Genomic DNA, 9,713 nt, shown 5'->3' with positions numbered 1-9,713 from the left:
ACATGAGAATAAGACAGAGATTGTGTGGTCTTTGCAATTTACATAATATTGGATTTCAACCACTGGTAAAGGAAATCGACATGCAGCTGCATAACAGAAGGGAAGAAGTATCTTTTTATTACATTCTCTCATTTATCTGTGCATGCACATGTGCCATGGCTTCTGTATGGAGATCGGCCTTTAACTGGAGGAGTCAGTTCTTTCTTTCCACCACATGAGACCAAACACAGATTGTTAAGTGTTAGAAGCAAGTTCATTTAGCTATCCGTTGAGTGACCTTGCCAACCTGGAAGAATTCCTTTATGGTTTAGGGATTTTATTGAAACATGTGAAGATAGTCACTTCCTCAAGAAAAATTTATTCAATAGAATGGTAGCCAAGTAAATAAATATACTGATGTGGCAGGGAAGCAGAGTGGCATAATGATCTTGGAGTGAAAAGGGGATGGCAAAAGAGGCTAGAGGTGGAAAAAATGAAGAGATAAGCAAGGGAAAATACAGTGATGTATATGTATAAAATGATAACATGAAATATGTTCCTTTGGGATGGACTCATGGCTCCACCTCTATAGGTAGTTGAGGGTGGCCTTGTCAGGCATCAGTGGAAGTGGAGGGACTTGGTGCCTGAAAGTTTGGATTCCCTAGTGTTGGGTAATTCCAGAGCATGGAGGCAGGAATGGGAGGATAGAGGGAGCACACCCTCATAAAAACTCGCAGAATTATATGGATTAGACATGACAGAGGCAGGCCACCAGAAGATTAGATTCCAGAATTCAAACAAAAGATTACCTTAATACTAAAATTTGTTTTGAGAATTGAATATTGCAAAATACACAGCCTTGGTGTATCCACTCATCAAGCAAGCTGAGTAGACCTGCTCAAACCTCTGATGTCCTGGAATTTCAGCTAGATGCAGTGAAGACACAAACATCAGAGGCTTATTAATTTACTCTTTCCCCCACCCTTCTTCTAATATCTCAATGCCCAAAATCAGCTTGAAGAAGTTAATGAAGAGTCAGCGCCCCTATTACCTGGGCTTGGGAACTGAGGTGGTTAATATTGGGTTGTCTTTCTAGGGAAAAGTAGTGGTTTTGTTGGAACAGGGAAGAATAGCTAGGATTTATTGCATAGCCATACCTGATTGGTAGTAATCTGTATAATTATTATTGAGATGAAGTTATAATTTCTTAAATGGTACAAAATTTACTTTGATTTCAAATTTAAGGTTTTCATTAGTACAAGTGAGTTTCTTATTGATATAAAAGTGAGATTAATATTGTTACTCTCATAGGCATTGTGCCTATATAACACATTTAGGAATACAAGGCTTAGGCCCAGTGCTTCTTTAACTTTTTTTAATTAATTTGAGATGGTTAGCCTGTGAGTAAAGAGCCTATAGCAAATTCATGGCTCTGAGTTTATTGTTAGGGTGTTTTCTGAATTTTATTTGGAGTAACTGAGAGGAATTAAAAGACAGCAGTCCAGATTGCCTTACATGGATAGTTGGTTTTCAAAACATCAGAAGTACACAGAATTGATGTTACAAACATGTCTGTATTAATGTTCATTTTGATTAGAGACCTGTCTGCTCCTGTCAGCTTCCTTGTCTTGGATTCTAAGAAGAAATTGAGCATCTTTGGAGTTACTTCAGTTGTGGTGAGGCAGATACTAAGCAAGAATTTCCTCTTTTCAACTACCGACAAATTACTGTCCAGAAAAGGACACACTTGTGGAATAGTCGACTGATTATATCTGCCAAGACAGAGTAATCAGCCCTTAATAATTTTGCATTACTAGATCTGTCAGATGATCCTGGGCCAGAAGGCTGAAGTGTAGATGCTCCAACGTTTTGTAGTATAGCAACTGTCCAGGTGTTCAGCGGTCTCTATAAATTGGCTAAGTTTTAGAAGCTATGCTTTGTGCTTCCCATAATTTCAGTTAATTCAGTCATTCTGGATTTCTGATTGGGTTGAAGACTTATAATCTCATAGCCAATTGCAGCTATTTATTTTGAGAGAAAAGATTTGAGAGGATGGTTTTCAGCTGACATTCATTCTAAAGCCAAGAAAAAAGCCAGGTTCAGAACTAAGTCTTTTAGTTAGGAGAGATGACAGGGGTTCTGTTTAGTCAACAAAATGATGGACTGGATATTAGGGCTATCTTGTACCTTACTGATAGGGTACAAGATAGCCTAGTGGGGGGCATGGAGGCAGATGATCACGTGTCTCTGTCAGTCAAAGATAGTTGGTATACCTAGGTTGGGTATTGGGTTACACTTCTGATTCTATGGGCATCTTGTTATTGAGCATTACCAAACTTATAAAGCCTTTGGTTAACATTTTTTAAAAAAATTACTAATATAAAAAAAAAGAAATCAGAACCTATTAGAGATACTAGGAGACACTTTAAATGATCTGTTCTGTCTATGGAGACTAAATAGTTTAATAGTTTAATAGGCCTATTAGTTCAAAGTGCTGGTTATAGATTTAAGAAGAGCAGCTTATATGCGGTTTTCTGCTGTGTTCTAATAGGCATTCATGGTGTGGGGGCTCTTGTATCTGTTTTTGCCAGAGTTGAATAGAATAATATGGTCACATATGGAACTTGTAAAAAAATAATGCAAATGTGCTACTCAATATATATTATGTAATATATAATTATATACAATAAAAATATATACATATATTACAAAAAATACATAACACACATGCAGAATAATAAAAGGCCACAGTCAATTACAACAACAAAACTAGGGGAGAGGCAAGGCTAGAGACATCTGACTATATGATTATAAAATCTCTTGCAAAGCTATAATTATTGAAACAGCAAGATACTGGCATGAGGGTAGAAAACCAAGAGATACATTCACAAAGTTTTGGGCAATTAATTTGTGACAAAGCCTCTGTTCTTAGTTGGAACCTCTGTTTCTGTGATAAGTACCCTGATAGAAAAACAAATTGGAGCAAGAAAGAGTTTATTTCTCTTATACCTCTTGGTATATGCCAGCACTGGGGTAGTCAAAGGAGGAATCCAATATAAGAACCTGGAGGTAGGAACTGTAACTGAGACTATGGAAGGGTGCTCTTCACTGGCCTGCTCTCTAGGCATGCTTAGGATGATTTCTTATACAACTTTGGATCACCTTCCCAGGGATGGTATCATCCACAGCAATGTATGCCTTTCCACACCAATAATTAATCAATAATAAAAGGTCCCAAAATTTTGCCCACACACACAAAAAAAGAAATATATCCCTTTGTATTTTAACTTAAAATTGTAAATGATTAGAAATTAGCCAAGTTTTAAGAGAAGAAATATTTTAGTGTTAAATTTCTGGTTTTATGTTCCAGTTTACCTCAAGGTTGTATTTGTTCTTCTGATTAGTAACCCTAGTGAAAATGTTTTCATACCTTTCCCATCATTGCATATTTCTGACTATATTGTAACTAGTCCATTGGGTTTAACTTTATTTCAGCTTTGATGTCTTTTATTAGTTACAGTTATGTAAATATATTCTTTCTCATAAAAACAAAAATAAAAGTCTTATGCTTGTTGAATTAAAAAAAAAACTACAAGAAAAATGACTCAGAAATTGTCCTAAAAGAGTTTGTAATTTGGTTCATACACCAGGTAAAATAGCTTGTAATAACATCAGATAGAATTAGATAAAAATGGGTGTTGTGGAGGGAAGCAGATATAGGGGAGGTAAGGTATTTGACCAAACTGTCAGATGTCAACATTGGATTATGGTTGATGATACTATTTTTTTGTATCCTTTGTATTAGAGACACAGAATTTCACTTGGACAATGCCCAAAGGTAAACTTGAGGGAAACAGTAATGAAATATTGTTCATTTATCTCTCTAGATCTACTCTCCATCTATTCCATGACTGATTTCTACTTTCTTTCATTTTACTTGGAGGTACATGGTGTCACGTGCTAGAGGATAAAAGATGGAAAGCACTCCAGTTAAAGAAACTTAATTTCCTGAGTCTTCCCTCTGAGGCACCTTTGGATTTGCTGTGATCTTTGAAACCACTCATATTTCCAAACTGACATTATATAAATTTTATTCCTTTCTAGATGCCAATGACCATCTTCCCATTCTCATTCACTTGTAGTTATGACTGGTAACAATTCACCTGGGACAGGTATTGGTTCATTGTATTAAGCTTTGCATTTTTCCTATATCATAGCTTTGTGTTTTTTATCTTTTAATAGAAAGGTCCTCACACAACTGTATGAATATATTGTACATTCAATATTGAGGACATGATGTAGGATAAAAAAAAGAGCGTGGATACTGAAAGGTCTGTTAAATGGTTCGTACTAGGGTGATACACTGGGAAGTTATCCTGGACCTGTCTATGATAAGTGAGGCTTCACCCAAGGTCACTGGGAACAGGCCATTAGAGAACTTTGTGATTCCTGCTCTCTTCTCCCTCTCTTTCGCTTTCTGTCTTTCTTTCTCTTATGACCTCTCTATCCAGACTCATTAAATGACTTGTCTCCCTATTGATTCTGCCATTATGTGCTGTCTTTGTCAGAGGGTAAAGGCGTGAAACCAGCAGGCACTGACTGAAAATTTCTGAGATATGAACCAAAGTAAACCTTTTCCACTTTAAAGTTAGTTTCTTCAGGCACTTCATTTTACTATTTGAAAAAATACCTAGTGCCAGTCTTAAATTCGAAATTAGAAAGGTTAAAACAAAAAGTTCTTTTTTTATTGACTATTTTATTTACTTACATTTCAGATGTCATCCCCTTTCCCAATTTTACTCTGCAGAAACCACTTATCTCATCTCCCCTCCTCCTTTTTGCTTTTATGTGGGCCTTTAGCTTGCACATTGCAGGTGTGGGTCCTTTTGGGCTGTTGTGGTTCTCTCATGTCTGCTGCTCCAGTTGGTGGAACTGCAGCTCTGGGGAACAGAAGCGAGGAAATTTGACTGAGTTTACTCTACTTGGTGCTGGTCAGACACTGTGGGGTTCTGCTTGGGCATTTAGAAATCCCAGTCTGAAGTCCTGTGGGGACAGGGCTTTTGAGTGGGTGTCTCCGGGCCTAGGAGGCTGACCTGAAGGCCGGTGGTCTTGATCTTTGGGCTCCCAAATGCTGCAGGGAGCCTCAGAAGAAACGAGACACAAGAGCATATGGGCTGGCCCGCAGCTGAGAGGCATGAGGAGGAGAGAAGCCACGACAGCGCCCTGCAGGTACAGACTCTTGGTACAGCACTCTCTTGGCTGGATCAGATAGCTTGGTTGAATTGGAGGCCTCTGTGGTGGAATGTAGAGAAGTCTTCAGCAGGAGATTAGGCAGCTCATTAGTTAAAGGCCTTCTCCACGGTTCCCCATGGCAGGTCCCAAAAGGAGGCCCATGGTTTTAAAGGTTTATTGTCATGGCGGAAAGTAGATGCCTCTCTCAGGGCAGAACTTAATTAAACAGGGAAGGAGGAGGGTCTGAGAAAGAATGCTGAATTGGCTACACCCTCTGGCCTTCAGATATTTCATTAATTTGGAGATCTCTTGAGGTGGAGGCCTGTAATCATACCCTCTACCTGTGGAGGGGTTGGTAGGGGCATTGAATTACGTGACTGAAAGGCTCTATTCAATGGAGGTCTTAGACCATGTGTCAGGAGCCTGGAGTCTGGGAGCGTGGTGAAATGTATGCCATCCCTCACAGGGTCTCTGACCATTTCTAGCCAGTGGTCTACCAGAAACCAAAGTATCCTTTTCACGGTCCCACACTTTTATACCATTTTAATTATATGCAAGTTTCAGGTCAGTTCTAGGTTGAGGAACTAGCAATATGATAGATGCAAATAGTCAAGGAACAAACAAGACAATAAACACAAATAGTCAAAGAACAAGCAAGGCAATAAACAAAGTCCCATGATCACTCCCATGATTACTGTTTCTAAGGAATTATCAGGTTGACCAAAATAATCTGAATCAACTTTTCTGTCCCAGCTCAAAGTCATTTTCCTGTCTGAGGCCTACATCATTGTTCTAGCCAAAGATTTATATTCCTCCCTGAAATTACTTCTTTTTTCTAGCCTAATGTCAGCTTCCTGCCTGAAGCCCACTTCCTTGTTCTTGGCCATTGCTATATTCCTGCCAAGTAGCCCATTTCCTTGTCCTTGGCCCATGTCAGATTCTTGCCAAGCTGCCCCCAAAGCTCTCCACCTCTCCCCCTTTTTTATTTCATGAAAAAGACTGATCCTGTCTTAGGTTGTTCTGACAAGAATGCCTCTCTTACTCATCGTGGAATATGCATTATCAAAAGCAATGCATTTCTGTCTTAGATTGGTAAAGCTCTGTGCAGAATTTTACCTATCCTCTGCTTACCAGCCTGTTAATTTAATAATGCTGTCTGGGGATCCATTTTCAGTTTCAAGCCATGTACTTTGGCTGCCAACATGTTGATGTTGTTAAAGGCAAGCTTTAACATGATGAGCAGGAATAAAACTATTACCAGAACAAAAAGGGCTAGCATCCTCAAGCTATATATGCCTTTCTTGAAGCTTGACCACAATAGAAATACTTAACTCAAGCCATGTGTAATTTTATCAGCAGTGTCTGCCACATCAAAGCTTAGCAGAGCAGCATAGTGAGCTTATGAATTTAAAGAATAGAGTTCTTAATATGTATTTATCATTTTGGCTCACTGAGATGTCCTGTAGACCATGATTACTCCTGTAGCAGGAAAGTAGCAGTCATACAGAAAATTCTTGACCTGGTTCAAGAGCCAGAAGAGAATAAAAATGCTAGCCCAGACCAATATACCCAGCAAAAGTCTCAATTGCTATAGATGGAGAAACCAAGGTACTTTGAGACAAAATCAAATTTAAGCAATATCTTTCCACTAATCCAGTGCTACAGAGGATAATAGAAGAAAAAGTCTGATACTAGGAGGGAAACTATACTCAAGAAAAAGCAAGAAATTAATCTTTCACAACAAACCCAAAAGAAGAGAAAGATACAAACATATTTTCACCTCTAACAATAAAAATAACAGGAAACAGCAATTGCTGGACTGTAATGTCTCTCAAAATCAATGGACTCAAGTCCTCAATAAAAATACATAGGTTAGCAGACTGGATATATAAACAGAACCCAGCATTTTGCTGCATACAGGAAACACACCTCAGTGGCAAAGACAGACAATACCTCAAAGTAAAAGCATGGAAACTTTTTTCCAAGCAAATTGTCCAAAGAAACAAGCTGGAATAGCTATTCTAATATCCAATAAAATAGACTTTCAAACAAAAGTTATCACAAAAGATGGAAAACGATACTACATACTCATTAAAGGAAAAATCCACCAAGATGAACTCTCAATACTGAACATCTATGTCCCAAATGCAAGGGAACCCACATTTGTAAAAAGAAATATTACTGAAGCTCAAAGCCCACATTCAACCTCACACAATAATAGTGGGAGATTTCAACACCCAACTCTCACCAACGATCATGGAGATAGAAAGTAAACAGAGACAGAGAAAAACTAAAAGAAGTTAAGAACCAAACAGATTTAACAGATATCTACCGAAGATTTTATCTTGAAACTAAAGAATATACCTTCTCAGTACCTCATAGTACCATCTCAAAAATAGATCATGTAATTGGATCCATACAAACCTTAACAGATACAGGAACATTGAATTAATCCCATGTGTTCTATTAGATCATCATGGACTAAGATATGTCTTCAATAACAACATAAACAACAGAAAGTCCACTTACACATGGAAGGTGAACAACTATCTACTTAATGATAACTTGGTCAGGGAAGAAATAAATAAATAAATTAAAGACTTTTTAGAATTTAATGAAAATGAAAGCACAACATACCCAAACTTATCAGAAACAATGATAGTAGCTCTAAGAGGAAAACTCATAGCCTTGAGTCCCTCCATAAAGAATCTGGTGAGAGCTTAACAACACACCTGAAAACTCTGTAACAAAAAGAAGCAAATACAACCAAGAGGAGTAAATTGCAGGAAACAATCAAACTCAGGGCTGAAATCAACCAAGTAGAAACAAAGAGAACTATACAAAGAATCAACAAAACAGGGAGTTGGTTTTTGAGAAAGCAAACAAGATAGATAAACCCTTAACCATACTAACTAGAGGGCACAGAGACAGCCTTCTAGTTTTGTTAATGCAAATTAACAAAGTCAGGAATGATAAGGGTGACATAACAGCAGAAACTGAGAAAAATTTAAAAAAAGTAATCAGATCCTACTACAAAAGTCACAACAGAACACACATGGTATATACTCACTGATAAGTGAATATTAGTCCAAAAATTCACAATGCCAATGATACAACTCACAGACCATATGTGGCTTAGGAGGAAGCAAGACCAGGGTGTGGATGCTTCATTCTGGCATTGAGGAGGGAATAGGATGATTGAATGAGGTGGAGGGAAGGGGTACCTGTGAAGGAGAGAGGAGGGGAAGAAAATAAGGAGGGCATTATCAAGTACTAAATGGGACAGGAGAGAGGTACAGAGGATCAGAAAATCTAATAAAAATATGTAGCAGTGTGGGATGAAGAACTAGGGATAACTACTGGAGGGTCACAGACACAATACTGTTGCCATTGCTAAGAGACACTTGCTAACAGGAAGCCTGTATGACTGCTGCTTGGGAAGTTCAGCCAGCAACTGACCAAGCCAGATGTGGATGCTTGGAGTCAACCATCAGACTGAGTTCAGGGACCCTGGTGGGGGAGCTGGCAGAAGGACTGGAGGAGCTGATGTAGATTGCAACCCATAGGAAGAGCAACATGAGCTGGGAGGACTATAAAGTGCTCTTAGGGACTAGACCACCAACCAAGGAGTGTACATAAAGGGATTCATGGCTCCAGATACATAGGTAGCAGAGAATGGCCTTGTCTGACATCAATGGGAAGGGAAGCCCCTTGGTTCTATGGAGGTTTGATGCCCCCAGGGTATGGAGATGCTGGAGAGGTGGGGTGGGAGAAGGTGGGTGGGCGGGGCAGCACCCTCATAGAGGCAAAAGGGAGGGAGGAGAGGGAGATTGTGGGGTGAGAGGATTATGGAACTGTAAACGGGAAGTAGGACATCATTTAGGATCTTACGAATGAAATGAATAATAACAGCAAGAGTATTTTAATTCAGATATAAAAATTTCATCTTATATTTTTCAGCTCTCCAACTATCATACTTTTATCACACTTAGAAGCCTAGTGTACAAGAGTTATAGCAATGTTTTCCTGATTTTCTGAGGCTTCTAGATTTGATCTGATGTCTACTTCTACTAGTAGTAGCACAAGAGCTGCATTTGAACACAGATGACCTGTGCTAGACCTTAACTTCCATGAGCTAGTCCCCTTACAAATCTCCTGTGAGCCTCTCTCTCTCTCTCTCTCTCTCTCTCTCTCTCTCTCTTCTCTTCTCTGAAAAAAGTTATTATTTTAAATGTCATAGGAAATAAACAATCCTTTGTCTTGATTTTTTTATCTGAACTAAAGCATGAATTAGAAACTACTATGTGATGTTGGTTGGATGCTTCTGGAAATGTTTCTTTTCTTGGAGTATTTGGATAAAAAAACCCAAAAGCATGTTCAGAGCATGTTCAGGTAAGGCAATTATTTAAAGAAAAAAGGATGATACAGTGAATATAAGAGGTCCATTGTGCAGATAATCTTTGATCATTTTCCCACATAGACATATGTCTCTGGACTGAATC

Source organism: Grammomys surdaster, unplaced genomic scaffold (assembly GCF_004785775.1).
Source record: "Grammomys surdaster isolate TR1022 unplaced genomic scaffold, NIH_TR_1.0 63, whole genome shotgun sequence".
Lineage (NCBI taxonomy): Eukaryota > Metazoa > Chordata > Mammalia > Rodentia > Muridae > Grammomys > Grammomys surdaster.
The sequence above is the reverse complement of the archived record's forward strand: the minus strand, read 5'-3'. Positions refer to the sequence as shown.